This window comes from Lissotriton vulgaris, chromosome 5, assembly GCF_964263255.1.
Source record: "Lissotriton vulgaris chromosome 5, aLisVul1.2, whole genome shotgun sequence".
NCBI lineage: Eukaryota > Metazoa > Chordata > Amphibia > Caudata > Salamandridae > Lissotriton > Lissotriton vulgaris.
In genome coordinates this window covers 1,460,053,972-1,460,069,525 of record NC_141693.1, presented here as the reverse complement: position 1 = coordinate 1,460,069,525, position 15,554 = coordinate 1,460,053,972, and positions in this window count along the sequence as shown.

Below are 15,554 nucleotides of genomic sequence, written 5' to 3'. Positions count from 1 at the left end.
AAATTAATCTTTAATAACTGGGCCTCTGTTAGCATTAAAAAAGGCAAGTGTATGTAATGGGGTACCCATGACTTAGTCAAAAACCTCCTTGGGGCAGGCTGGAGAATGATATTCAACTCGGCCTCCAATTGATCAGGGGAAGAATTCAAGAGCCTCTAGAATGGGCTGCTGATGAAAACGTGGCCTGCTCTCGGTGCTTTTCCTCACATTTACCTTTACATGTGCCACAATGGGCATCCTCCCCTCATCTGATTCCTTCTGGTAGTGCCTGGTTGTGCTGACCTCAACTGCGCTGATTGATATCACCTCCATGACTGCAAGCACCTCCCTTGTGGTGGCAAATGACCAAAATGCAACCCGGCTCCTCCAGCTGCATGCCATTACCGAGATACCTGCGCTGGCAATTGTAAGTGAACTGCAGTAGTGGTGAATAGTCCTGCAAGTTATGCAGACCAGCCAAGCACCGTGGCTAGGCTGCATTAATAAGATAAACCCATCACTGCTTTTATTCACATTAGCTACCCAAAATGTCCCCAGCTCTTGCTAATGAAGGTATAAAGAAACAGAAAATGTTGCAAAATTAAATAAATAAATGATACTATACAATTTAACTTAAGGGGAATAATCATGGCTTTTCCTAAAATAAATCATATTGTTTAGAAAATGTATTTATTGTAAATAATGTCTGTGCATCAGATCATTTTGTGTTGCAATATGTTGTATTGCTTTATGCTATTTTAAAAATATTTTTTGGTGCTATCGAACAGCAACACGAATTACTAACAACCAGGCTTTCCTGTTTTCAGTTTCTATTTGCTGTAAATTCCAATGGACTTGTCTCAGTATTTTCCAATGTTTCAAAAAAGTGTAACAATCAGAGATTATCAGTGTTTATTCTTTTTGCTCCATACGGAATCATGAGGGTGGTGTTTTTTTCAGGTGCTTATAAATACATTTTCTTTCATTTCCTTATTTTACCATCATTCATCCCTATTGTCAACTATTTCTGCATTCTTTCTTGCTCCTATCGAGCTTCTTCGTACCCTTTCACTGAATTTGTTCTTTTATGTAACTTTTTATTATTTCTCTCAAATCTCGGTCAACCTAATTTTCCAATACTCATATCCTTGTTTTCACCAATCCAGTCCCATCCCATGTCAAGATTTTGTATAAATGAAGATATATTTGCACCACATGAAAAGTTGATTGTAGCAAATAAAATATCAATGGTCGATATGTTACATACCATCCTGCTAGTCTATTCTTCAAACAAATGGCAAATATTTGCTGCATAAGGACTTCGGGGCAGATTTATGTTAACTGGCGCATCCCCAGGGATGCACCAGTTAACGTGCGCCACAGTGCGCCACAGCTCCGCCACCCATGGTGCGCCGCATTTATGGTGCAAAAACGGCACAGATGGTTGACGCATCTGTGCCGGAAATGTGGCGCATTGCTAGAGTTGCGTTGCCAGCGCGACGCAGCTCCAGCAAGGTTCGGGGGTACACCACCTCGCAATGCTGCGTCAAGACCTACGCCTGCTTCAAGCAGGCGCAGGGTTTTGACGCAGCATTGCCCTGAAAGTGACTGAGTGAAATCTCATAGATTTCACTCAGCCACTTTCAGGAGGCGTTCCTGTGCAGGAACGCCCCCCTCCCCTGCGCAGGAATGCCTCCTTATGGCGCAGTGCTTTACAACGTGACGCATCTCCTAGATGCGTCACGTTGTAAATAGGGCACATTGTTTGCGCCGCAGTTGCGTCAAATACAGTGACGCAATTGCGGCGCAATTGCGGCGCAACGGCCTCATGAATCTGCCCTTCGTACTTAGAAGGTGAGATATGTATAGAGAGATTAGTGGCGGCCGGCACAGATAAGAACAATGGGGTAGTATGCGGGGCAGGGTGGGAGGGCTGAAGTAGACAGACGACTGAAGAGGACAAATTAAATAAATGAATAAAAGCTATTGCATTGACTGTCTACGTCTCTCCGGCCCCGCTCCACCGCCTCACCGTGGTTACCTGCACAGGCCGCTACTGAGTGAAATGCTCTGTACTAACTTATTGCTAGCTAGTGTATTCTTTACCTTGATATACCAAGACAGTCCTGGCATAATAAATGCACTTTCCCGGTCTAATCTGGGTCTTTTTTTCCTCCATCTTGTAGTGGGTAGAAGTTTTATTATGCATGCTGTTAACTATAGGTACTTTATGGACAGCAAACTGCTGTTGTATGAAGAAGCAGCTAAGGTAGAAAAGAAGCGCCATTACCAGCATAATGTCTTGGATCATCTCCATATATTACATAGTTGGCCTTGTTTATAGTCAAGTCAAGTCAAGTCAAGAAATTTATATAGCGCGCTACATACCCATAGGGTCTCAAGGCGCTAGAGGGAGGGTGGGGAATTACTTGTCGAATATCCAAGTTTTAAGTTGCTTTCTGAATGCTAGGTGGTTCTGAGTAAGGCGAAGGATAGTGGGAAGTGAGTTCCAGGTTTTAGCTGCCAGGTAGGAGAAGGATTTATTTATTTTATTTTATCAATTTATAGGGCGCAACAGCTACCCAAAAAGGGTTTCCCGGCACCTAGACACAGCTAGAATGAGGACAGAAAAAGGAGGTGACTGTTAAGTGGTTATTGTTCATACAGCCAGGTCTTTACAAGCTTTCTGAACCTACAATAGTTTTCTTCCTTCCGGATACCGGGGGGAAGCGTGTTCCACAGGGAGGGTCCAAGATAGGCAAAAGATCTGCCACCTGTTCTTGCACGTTTAAACCTTGGTATACAGAAGCAAGCTGCTGTCTGAGACCGGAGGTTTCTCTTGGGCGTATAGAGGCAGGCAAGGGATTGGAGGTATTTAGGTGCTACTCCTGTTTTTATTCTGAACATGTAGTTCAGGGCCTTGAAACAGATTCTGCTTTCTATCCTGAGCCAATGAAGATCCCGACGATGGTTCGAGACTCCAGAGTTCTTCGGAATATTACAAAGGAGTCTGACCGCAGCGTTTTGCGCTACCTGTAGTCGTCCGATGACAGATTTGTTTGCGCCCAGATAGAGGATGTTGCCGTAGTCAAGCCTTGATGTGATAAGGGCATTGACTACGGTCTTTTGTGTTGACATTGGCAACATCCACAGGATCTTCCTCAGCCATTTAGCTATGGTGAGACACAGGCCGGTTACTTTACTGGCCTGTTTGTCCATGGATAAGGCATTGTCCAATATAAAACCCAGATTACGAGCATGGGACACCGGGGTAGGAAAAGTGCCCATCTGGTCCGGCCAATGCGCAGGGTTCCAGAGAACTTGGTCCTTTCCCAAAATCAGTATTTCCGTCTTGTCGCCGTTCAGTTTTAACTGGTTTGTTGTCATCCAGTTCAGTATTTTTAATAGTCCTTCCTTGAGTAATGACGGGGAGTGGGGACAAGATTCAGATAGGGAAAAAATGATTTGGGTGTCGTCGGCATAATTCATAAGATATACCTCCCATAGTGGTTTTGTTGATGCGAGGAACCGTGGCAAGGGCTTGGTTGGAGGTTCGCAGTTGACGGGAGTAGGTGTAGAAGGACAATCGTGTGTTGAGGCATTCGGGCCCAAGATCGTAAAGTACTTTGTGTGCGTGGGTTAGGAGGCGGAAAGTAATCCTCTTATTTACGGGGAGCCAGTGGAGGTTTTTCAGGTGATCAGAGATGTGTTCTTTACGCGGGATGTCTAGTATGAGCCTGGCTGAAGCGTTCTGGATGCCTTGGAGTTTATTCTGGAGTTTTGCGGTGGTACCGGCGTATAGTGTGTTTCCGTAGTCCAGGCGGCTTGTGACCAGTGCGTGGGTGACCGTTTTTCTAGTTTCGGTGGGGATCCAGCAAAATGTTTTTTTGAGCATGCGAAGAATGTTGAAGCAAGATGATGAAACGGCGTTGACTTGTCTGGTCATCGAGAGTGAGGAGTCCAGGATGACGCCCAGGTTCCGTGCGTGGTCCGTCGGGATGGGGGCTTTTCCAAGGGCATCTGGCCACCAAGAGTCATCCCAGGCGGAGGGGGAGGTGCCTAAGATGAGGACTTCTGTTTTGTCTGAGTTCAGTTTCAGACGGCTGTGCTTCATCCACTCGGCTACTTCTTTCATTCCTTCGTGTAAGTTGGTTTTGGCGGTGTTAGGGTCTTTGGTGAGTGATAGGATCAGTTGAGTATCATCCGCGTAGGAGATGATGTTGAGATTGTGTTGGCGAGCGATGGCCGCAAGGGGGCTCATGTATACATTGAAGAGGGTGGGGCTGAGTGACGATCCTTGTGGCACGCCGCAGATGACTTCAGAGGCCTTTGACTTGAATGGTGGGAGGCGGACTCTCTGTGTTCTTCCGGTGAGGAACGAAGTGATCCATTCCAGTGCTTTTCCTTGGATTCCTACGTCTCTGAGGCGCTGTAGAAGGGTGCTGTGACAGACTGTGTCGAAGGCAGTGGAGAGGTCGAGGAGGATGAGGGCGACTGTGTCTCCATTGTCCAGTAGAGTTCGAATGTCGTCAGTTGCAGCAATGAGGGCGGTCTCAGTGCTGTGTTTGGCTCGGAAGCCGGACTGTGAGGAGTCGAGGGATTTGTTGGTTTCGAGGAATGCGGCGAGCTGCTTGTTGACAGCTTTCTCAATGACTTTGGCCGGGAATGGAAGAAGCGAGATGGGGCGGTGGTTTTTGAGTTCGGTGGGGTCAGCTGGGGGGTTTTTCAGAAGGGCGCTGAGTTCTGCGTGTTTCCAGCTTTCCGGGAAGGTGGCGGAGTTGAGGGAGCAGTTGATGACATCTCGGAGGTGTGGTGCTATGATGGAGTCTGCTTTGTTGAAGATGTGGTGAGGGCATGGGTCAGTTGGGGATCCTGAGTGGATGGAGTTCATCAGGTGGATGGTGTCCTCAGTGGAGATTGGGTTCCAGTCGTTAAGGATGTTCAAGGGGGGTGAAGGTCCTGCAGAAGGTTGGGTGGGATGGTCTTCGGGTCGGTTGTCGAAGCTGTTGTGGATGTCTGCAATTTTGTTGTGGAAGAAGGAAGCTAGGGAGTCGCAGAGGGCTTGGGAGGGGGTGATGTCATTGGAGTTGGCTGATGGGTTGGTAAATTCTTTGACGATGTTGAATAATTCCTTGCTGTTGTGGGCGTTGTTATCTAGACGGTCTATGAATGCGGCTTTCTTGGCAGACCGGATTAGTTGGTGGTGTAAGCGGGTGGCGTTTTTGAAGGCGTCCCTGGTGCTGGTGTTAGGATCTTTTTTCCAGGCCTTTTCGAGGGAGCGACAGTGTTTCTTCGATTTCTTAAGATCATCGTTGAACCAGGATGCGTTTTTGCTGCCTAGCTTGATTAGGGGTTTTTTCAACAGGTGCTAGGATGTCGGCGCTGTTGGATAGCCATTGGGTGAGGTTATTGTTTCATTTGGAAGTCATCACAAGTACCTTTGTGAGTAGATCTGTTTTGTATAGGTGATACTGCCAAGGGTCAATCTTTCATTCAGTACCATAACTTCCATTCTTTATTTTGACACGGAGGCAGTAGGACTAAAAGTTCAAATTGGTGATCCTGGAGTGTATCAGTGTGGAGGCTCAATACATGTCAATACACCTGTTTTTGATGAAACTGCACCATCTGTAGCACATACTAAGGAGCAAAAAACAGTGGGTGCCTCTTTAGGTTTCCGAACTGTACTATCTGCAGCTTTGCAGAGTTATTGGCATCTTTACCCCCTTCGCTGCTAAGCCTTTTCCCCTCCTGTGCGAAGCCTTTTTTTTGGCTATTTGGGGTAATGTGCGCTTAGGCCTGTGTAACTTTTTGACCTCATAAGATATCCATGCCAAATTTACGTCCTTTTCTTCCAACATCATGGGGATTCCAAAGGTATCCAAGGTTGTGGATTCCCTTTGAGGGGTCCCAGAAATAAGCCAAAATACAGCAAAACTTGTTTTTTTTCAGAAAAAAAGGAGAAAACGGGCTACAAATGAAGCGTCTGGGTTTTCCCCTGAAAATGTTATTAAAAAACAGTTTGCAAGGCTGAAATCACCGTTTTCCCAGCTTTTAGGGAAAGAGAGTCTTTTGTCAAAGAACCAACATTTTTTACACAGTTTGGGCATTTTTCTGGGACATAGCCTATTTTTGCTATGATTAGTGCTTTCAACCTCCTTCCAGTTAATGGTAAAAATGAGTATGAAAGCAATAGTAGATCCTGGAAATGCCATACATTTTAGAAAACGTAAACTAAATTCTAAATTCAGAAAGGGGTCATTTGTGTAGATCCATCAAGGTTTCTTTATAGAAACTAACAGTTAAATATTGGAAAAATTGAAAATCAGTTGAAAAAAACAGCCTTTTGTGTCAACGTTTTCACCTGTAACTACTTGTAATTATGGCAGCTGTTTAAAAGCAACATATCATTACATTTGCTGAACCTTCCTGGTTGTGGGGATATATAGGACTTGTAGGTTCACCAAGAACAACACAAACCCAAAGTCAAAAACTGAGTAGCAATTTGCAATGGCTTTTTATTATGTACCGGGTATATAGCAATTATTGTATGAAAATGTATACATGGAAAAATCAGTATGAAAGACACCTATGTATTTCTGAAATGGGTAACAATTATAGAGGTTAGAAACAGTACATATTTTTATATTTTCAAAATTGAGAATTATTGGTCATTTTTCAAAATGACTTCTTTTTTACACAATGTCTATCATTTGGAAGGCAGAAATACATCAAAAATCAGTTGGTTTACAAATCTGAATTACCCTAAGGCTCCTGATAAAAATGGTACCTCACTTGTGTTGGTAGGAATAGTGTACACAGCCGGAAAGGGCTCAAAACCCAACGCGAACACACCACATTTTCACAATGAAAATGTACCCTTTTTTTGCGAAGTGTGTAGCTGTCGTTTTTTAACCCTAGCTCTGCCGGCACCCAGGTAAACCTAGCAAACCCATACATTTTTGAAAACTAGACACCTATGGGAATTCAGGATGGGGTGACTAGACTGCCTCTCACCAGGTTCTGTTACCCAGAATCCCTTGCAAACCTAAAAAGTTGTCAATAAAAAAACACATTTTCCCTATATTTGTGTGGAGGAAAGTACTGGTATCTAAGTGGATCCACAAATTCCTACCCACCCCGCGTTCCCCAAAGTCTTCCAAGAAATATGGTACCTCACTTGTGTGGGTCGGCCTAGTGCATGCAACAGGAAACGGCTCAAAACGCAACACGGTCACACCTCAATTTCCCAGTGAAAAATTACCCTTTTTTTGCAAAGTGCCTAGCTGTAGTTTTTTAACCCTAGCTCTGCCGGCACCTAAGGAAACCTAGAAAACCTATACATTTTTGAAAAGTAGACACCCAGGGAAATCCAGTACGGGGTGACTTGACTGCTTCCCACCATGGTATGTTACCCAGAATCCCTTGCAAACCTAAACAATTGACCAAAAAAACATATTTTCCCCACATTTCTGTGGTGGAAAGTTCTGGAATCTGTGTGGATCCACAAATTTCCACCCACCCTGCGTCCCCCAAAATAGTCTGAAAAAAATGGTACCTCACTTGTGTGGGTCGCCCTAGTTCCTGCGACAGGAAACAGCGCAAAATGTAACGTGGTCACACCTCAATTTCGCAGTGAAAAATGACCCTTTCTGTGCAAAGTGTCAAGCTGTAGTTTATGAACCCTAGCTCTGCTGGCACCAAGGGAAACCTAGCAATCCTTTACATTTTTGAAAACTAGACCCCCAGGATAGGGCGACTCGACTGCCTCCCACCAGGTTTTGTTACCCAGAATCCCTTGCAAACCTAAACAATTGACAAAAAAATAAATTTTCCCTACATTTCTGTGGTGGAATGTTCTGTAATCTGTGTGGATCCACAAATCTTCAGCCACCCGTGTCCCCCAAAGTCTTCTGAGAAAAATGTTACCTCACTTGTGTGGGTCGGCCTAGTACCTGCGACAGGAAATGGCGCGAAACGCAATGTGATCACATCTCAATTTCGCAGTGAAAATGACCCTTTTTTGAAAGATCTGTGAAAGCTTTCTGTAGTAACCCTACCATAAATGCCCTCGGGTCCACCCCCTCGACGCCCTCCGGTATACCAAAAAGCCTGAGATTGGACCGCCTTTGGCGGTTTTCAAGGTCCTCAACTTTTAACTGCAATGGACTCTCAGTTGCAGAGAGTCCATAGGTTACCAATAATTCAGAGAAATAAACAAAGTAAATTCCCTCGCCCATTTTTAATTCATTTCGGGAATTATTTCTTAAGGCAGGCTGTTGCTTCAAAAGCAAGGCCCAATCTACCAGTTACGGTGGGGGAGATATCCTTTTTTGTCAAATCAGACCTTAGCAAGGCCACAATGGACAGACGGTGGCAACAACGCAAGTTAATTGACCCTTTTAAGGATCTAGGGGGGCAAGCATATCTGCAGGAACCAGCCAGGTTAAAAGGTATTAAGGGAGGGCACACTTACTATTTCACAGAAGTAAGGGAAGCAGAGGATGTATTAGCCTCATTCTCATAACTGAGAGAGATACTATTTGAAGTGAAATATCGTTTTTTTTTCTGGTTGGGCAGGGAGTGGGTGTACCCACAGGCTGCTTCTTGGGGTAGCTGCCACTTCAGCGGCAGAAGGTTGCATTTGGGGGGGATGCCCTCTTGCTGGAGCAGGGAGGGGGCAGGAGGGAAGGGAGTGACTGGGGAGGGGGGTAGGTGGAGGGGGGGTTTTGGTTGAAAAAAGCATCACAGGAAAATGAAAATTCAGAGCAGCTTGAGAGAAGTCTATTAGGTATTATAATGCTACAGATTGACAGGATGTATGTAATTTTCTCTTTTATTAAATGCCTCGAATAAAATGCTTGGCCTGGAACATTGCTGGATTGAACAGTAAAAGGAAAAGACGTTTGATTCGGGAAGAAATAGCTTTGTATAAGCCCAATTTTGTGTTTTTATCTGAGACACATGTTGCTTACGTAGATCGGAAAATTCTGGGACACTTAGGGTATGAGGTGTTAACTTGTTCGACACTTAATGCATCAATAAGGGGAGTTGCTATACTAAAAGATAAACGCTTCAAGGTAGAAGCTGGGAAGAGCACTTGTGATAAGAAGGGGAGGTGGGCCATTGTTCAATTAATGATTGAAAATACTAAGTATGTCTTATGTGTAGTCTATGGGTCCAACTTCGATAATGCCTACATTTTTGATAAGCTGAATGTAGAACTGCTACAGTGGGTAGGCGAAATAATTATCATGGGTGATTTTAATTGAATAATGGACTACAAGATTGACACCACAAGGGGTAATTCCCGTCATCGAATGCAGAGAACCCGGGCAGCTATTCTAGAGTTAGGGCGTATTCACAACATTAAAGATGTCTGGCGAAGTGTTTTTCCTACTATGCCTGGTTATACATATTATTCTGCCCCTCATAGGCTCTGTTCCCGTATTGACATGGTTTGGGCATCGGACAGAGTAATGAGTATTTGTACTATTGAACTTTGCCCTAGAATTAACTCTGATCACAATCCTATATTATTTACTTTCGATACCAAACAGAACTGTACAATACCTCGTACATTTTCTTTTCCCAGGCATTTATTTATCAATACCTTATTTATTTCACAACTTAAATTACATATTGCAGACTTTATCAAGCTCAATCTTAACTCTACGACTTGCTTTATGGTATGGGACTATTGTAAAGCAAGTATTCGGGGTTTTACTCAGCAATTTCTGTACCATCAAAACTCAGAGCGTCGTAAAAAGGATAAAGCTTTGGTTAACGATATACTTTCTGTCGAACTGTTACTGGCGGAGGCTCTTTGCCGACATGCCACGAATATAACAGAATTGGAACTACACCTAGGACGGCTGAAGTCTGCTCTAAAAGCTATCTTTTGGGATAAGAGTAGCATAAAATTACATAAATTTCAAGTGACACATTATGAAAGTGGAGACAAAGTTGGGAAACTATTAGCTTACAAAATAGCTGATGAGCGAGCTAAAACTTTGATTAAGAATCTTAGGGGCCCTAATAACACTATAAGTGATCAACCAACCCAAATTCTAGAACATTTTGCCACATTTTATAAAAAATTATATACTCTAGAAAATCATCCGACAGTGGCAGCTATTCAGAACTATCTGCATTACACCTTAGAAAAGCCTGATTCTCTCGAGCTGGAACAACTATCCAATTCTATTAGTGTACTTGAAATTAGAAATGCGATTTCTCTTTTGCCATCTGGGAAAGCATCGGGAGAAGATACGATTCCATTAGAAATATACAAGTTATGTGATGAGGAGCTCTTACCTCTCCTTTATCAAGTTATCAACTTCATTGGGGAAAGCAGGGAAGCCCCGAGGTCCTGGAATAAGGTAAAATTGGTTTTCTTTTTAAAAAAGGGGATACCTCCAGAGGAGTGTGGTTCTTACCGCCCCATTTCGCTAATTAATGCGGATGCCAAAATATTCGCAAAAGTTTTAGCCACTCGTTTAGCACCTATTATACCGAAAATAGTTAGCCCAAATCAACATGGGTTTGTAATGGGTAGGGACACCACAGCACATATTAATATGGCGGTGACAGCTTTTGATATAGCTGAAAAGGAATCCACTCCACTCGGTATGATAATGCTTGATGCAGAAAAGGCTTTTGACCGAGTGGGGTGGGATTACTTGTGGCTAGTCATGGCCGGCCTTGGTTTCAGGGGTAAATTTTTGAATTGGATACAGTCTTTATATGACAAACCCATGGCCAAAATTAGTTATGACGGTCTATTATCAGCCTCTTTCACTATCGCCCGGGGAACCCGCTAGGGGTGCCCCCTGTCACCTCTTCTTTTCGCATTATCAATAGAGCCTTTTCTTCACGCATTACAATTACAATCTGACATTATTCCTTTTAAGTTTGGCCCTCATTTACTGAAGCTCACAGCTTATGCTGATGACATCGCCATTTATTCTACTGATATTGTTAAGGCGATGCAGGGCATTACATTAGAAGTAAGTAGATTTGGGGATGTCTCCGGGTATAAATTGAATTTAAACAAAACGCAAATAATTGCTAATTATAAGCCAGGGCGTTTAACTACCGGATTGTGTCAGACGGCAACATATTTAGGGGTTAAGTTATCTGCAAATATTAAGGACTTAATTAAACTAAATTACGATGATTTAGCCAAAAACACTGCAAATCTGTTAAAAAAATGGCACAAACTTCCATTAAATATTATTGGTAGAATCAATTTGATTTGTATGATAATTTTACCTAAATTTCTCTATCTTTTTCGTTCTATTCCCTTGGCATTATGTAATTCTTTTTTTAAAAAATTGGATGGGGTATTTAGTAGTTTTATTTGGGGGTATCGCAAATCTCGTAGATCTATGACTCTTTTAAAAGGGGCTCTTGACGCAGGAGGGCTAAACTTCCCGGATTTTAAGTTATACTTTTGGGCAACATTGGTAGGACGCTTACGACACCTAATTAATTCTGAGGGTGCAGATAATCGGCCTTACTTTCTTACATTTATGTTTAATCTTGATACGAAAATGTTTTTATGGAGGACTAATGATCCCAATTACTTCAAAAAGGTTTGTTTTAAGACAGCCAGAGACTTAGTCAAAATTTGGCGTAACATCCAGGCCTTTTGTAAGGTGACCTTCTTTCATTCTAATTTGATTTTGTGGGGAAATCCTGGCTTACCGGGAATATTTTGTGATGGATTAACTAACATATGGCTGGCGCATGGAATAAAAAGCCTTGGGGATTTTTATGGCGCACAAGGGCTCTTGAGCTTTGAAACACTCAGAACACTTTATAATATCCCTGATTCTGCGAGGTTCAAGTATATGCAGATATATGACTTTCTTATTTGTAAAATGAACCTACAGAACATTTCTGACTCTAGCATATGGGATAGCCTTTACTCGCAGAAAAACAAGTCTTTAATTAGTGGCTGCTACAAGTGCTTCAATACTTACAGAAACACGGACTGTAGTATGCTAGCTGAGAAGTGGAGTAGGATGTTAGGGATTAATATTACCCCGGCTGTGATTAATTCATCTTTACGTAACATTAATAATGTGGTATCTTCGTCAAGCCTAAGATTGTTGCAATTTAAAACAACTTGCATGCTTTACCACACTCCAGAAAGAATTTCTAAATGGGCTTCGAATAATACATACAGTGAACGAACGAAATGCCCTAAGTGCGCGTTAGCTGCAGCAGATTTGGTGCACATGTTGTATACCTGTCCCAAGATATCAGAATTTTGGACATCTTTTGAGAACATTATGACACTGAAATTAGGGGGTTCATTCTCTTTAGATTCAGCGCTAGTTTTGTTAGACACTAATACTGGGAACACTCTACAAAGATCCCTAATTACTATTACGGTGTCGTGCGCCAAACTCACAATTGCGCGTGCCTGGATCTCTCCTAACTCTCCCCACATATTGGAATGGTGGTCACTGCTTAAGGAAATTTATAGTATGGAACTGGCTCTGGCTAGGCTCAGGTGTACTAAGTCACTAGCTAAATTTGATAAGATCTGGGGGTCTTTCCTACTTTAGGTGAAAGTTATTTATTTTTTAGATAGCTACTAATTTATGTTGTATACTAGCAACGATACATGTACTTATTTTGCTCACAGAACTAGTTCAAAGATCTAATGTTTATTCTGTATTTGTTTAGACTACTTTTTCTTGTATTTATATTTTCTCACGCTGCTTGTTCTGCTTTGTTTGTATACTTTTGTGACCTGTGTTGCTAATAAAAAAAAAGTAAAAAAAAAAAAAGAAAATGACCCTTTTTTTGCAAAGTGCTTAGCTGCAGTTTTTGAACCCTAGTTCTGCTGGCACCTAGGAAAACCTAGCAATCCTATACATTTTTGAAAACTAGACACCCAGGATGGGGTGACTCGACTGCCTCCCACCAGGTTTTGTTACCCAGAATCCCTTGCAAACCTAAAAAATTGACAAAAAATACATTTTTCCCACATTTCTGTGGTTGAAAGTTCTGTAATCTGCATGGATCCACAAATCTTCAGCCACCCCGTGTCCCCCAAATTCTTCTGAGAAAAATGGTACCTCACTTGTGTGGGTCGGCCTAGTGCCTGCGACAGGAAATGGCGCAAAACGAAATATGATCACACCTCAATTTCGCAGTGAAAAATGACCCTTTTTTTGCTAAGTGCTTAGCTGCAGTTTTTGAACCATGGTTCTGCCGGCACCTTGGGAAACCTAGCAAACCTATACATTTCTGAAAACTAAACACACAGGGGAATCCGGGATGGGGTGACTTGACTGCCTCCCACTGGGTTCTAATACCCAGAATCCCTTGCAAACTTAAAAAATTGACAAAAAAACTAATTTTCCCCAAATTTCTGTGGTGGAAAGTTCTGACATCTGCGTGGATCTACAAATTTCTACCCAACCCGCGTACCCCAAAGTCTTCGGAGAAAAATGGTGCCTCACTTGTGTGGGTCGGCCTAGTGCCTGCGACAGGAAACGGCGCAAAACACAACGTGGTCACACCTCAATTTTGCAGTGTAAAATTACCCTTTGTTTCCAAAGTGCCTAGGTGTTGTTTATAACCCTAGCTCTGCGGGCACCTAGAGAAACCTAACAAAACTATACATTTTTGAAAACTAGACACCCAAGGAAATCCAGAATGGGGTTACTTGACTGCCTCCCACCAAGTACTGTTACCCAGAAACCGTTGCACCGCCAATAGAGAATGATATAGTAGAAACCCCAAAAAGGCTGAAAAAACAAGTATGTCAGAATTAGAGAAATCAACAAAAGAATTAGCAGAGACAATTAAGGAATTAACTAAACATGTAGAAGCTGTGACAGTACCTGTAACGATAGGTCCTGTAATAACGGTTTTTGAAAATCTGAAAATAAATGAGAATTAATTGATTGTTCCTTTAAATTCAAGTATGTAACACGTCAGGGAAAAGATTTATCCAGATCTGAATGAAACTAGGACTGAACTTAAGACTTAATCCTAAACTTACTACTATTTTGGTATACACGGAATGCACCTACGACATTTGGCATTCACAGAATGTACTTACTACTTTCAGTATTCACAGAATGAACTTACTACTTTTGGTATTCACAGAATAGACTTACGACTACTAACTTTACGTCCGCTCCCCGGCTGGAAATTTCACTTCCTGGACGGAATTTAGGGCACTGAGGCAGATTTTGCAAATTTGGCCGGCAATTTCAAGCTCTGCGTCCGAATTTCCGGTTCCGGGGAAGAATTCCGATTCCAGGACGGAATTTCCGATTCCAGGTCGGAAGATACGAATTATTGCAGTTGATCATGTTAGCCAAGGGTAAACACCTGTCCAAGTACCTACCATCCCCACCATCGATCAGCTGACACACTGCAGCCAATCCTAGCCCTGCAGCACATATAAATGCAGAGCAGACACAAACAAACCCTTTCAAGATGTCACTGAATGTGTTTGTAGCACTGCCCCTTGCCATGCGACAAAACTACTTGAGGAGGAGGAGAGCAGATAGTATCTTCAGGCAGAGGACCAACCTATTTGGAATGTCCAACCAAGATTTAGGGGCCATGTACCGTTTCCCTCCAGAAGTCATCTTGGATATGGTATGTGAGTGGGAGCAGGAACTTGACTCTGTGACCTGCTGCTCACATGCAATACCAGCATATCTCAAGTTCCTTTCTGCTTTCCATTTCTTTGCAACTGGGTCTTTCCAAAGGGTCTCCAGTGACCCTGTGGGCATTTCCCAGGCGAGCCAGTCAGGGTGCCTGCATCAGGTACTGAGATGCATCACTGCTAGAGCCCCCAATCACATACAGATGCCACATACACTGACCAGGAGACAAAGGACAGCAAAATATTTCTATCTCCTTTCATAATTCCCACGTGTGCTGGGTGCAATTGATTGCACCCATGTGGCCCTTCAGCCACCCCGCCACATTGCAGACATCTTTTGCAACAGACACAGATGGTATTCCATCAATGTGCAAGCTGTCTGGGATGCCAGTGGGAGGTTCATCAATGTGCATGCAGTGTTCCCAGGCAGTACCCATGACAGCTTCATATTCCGCATGTCACCTCTTGCCCAGCGGATGGCAGCTGGAGAATTTGGCAACATGTGGCTACTGGGTAAGTAACAAGCACTAAAAATTAGTGATATGTGTCATTGAAATGTCTGAATGAGCCCAATATTAACTATTGTACAATAAGAATCATGGCCCAACAAACACTGCATATACTAACGTATATATCATGTTCTGTGCAAGTCAAAGAGGGAAATATAAACAACTGCCCTTTCTTCCCTCCTCAGGCTACGCTAGGTATGCACTCTCCCAACATCTCCTCACTCCTAACAGGTGTGCCTTACACTGTACCAAAGCTTAGGTACAATAGGGCATACATACAGACTCTAGCCATCACAGAGGGCACTTTGGTCTGTTGAAGTGGATATTCAGATGTCTCGACCATACAGGGGGTGTGCTGCTGTACTCCCCAGAAGTCATGTGCAAGATCATATTAGCCTGTTTTGCACAACATTGCTTTAACG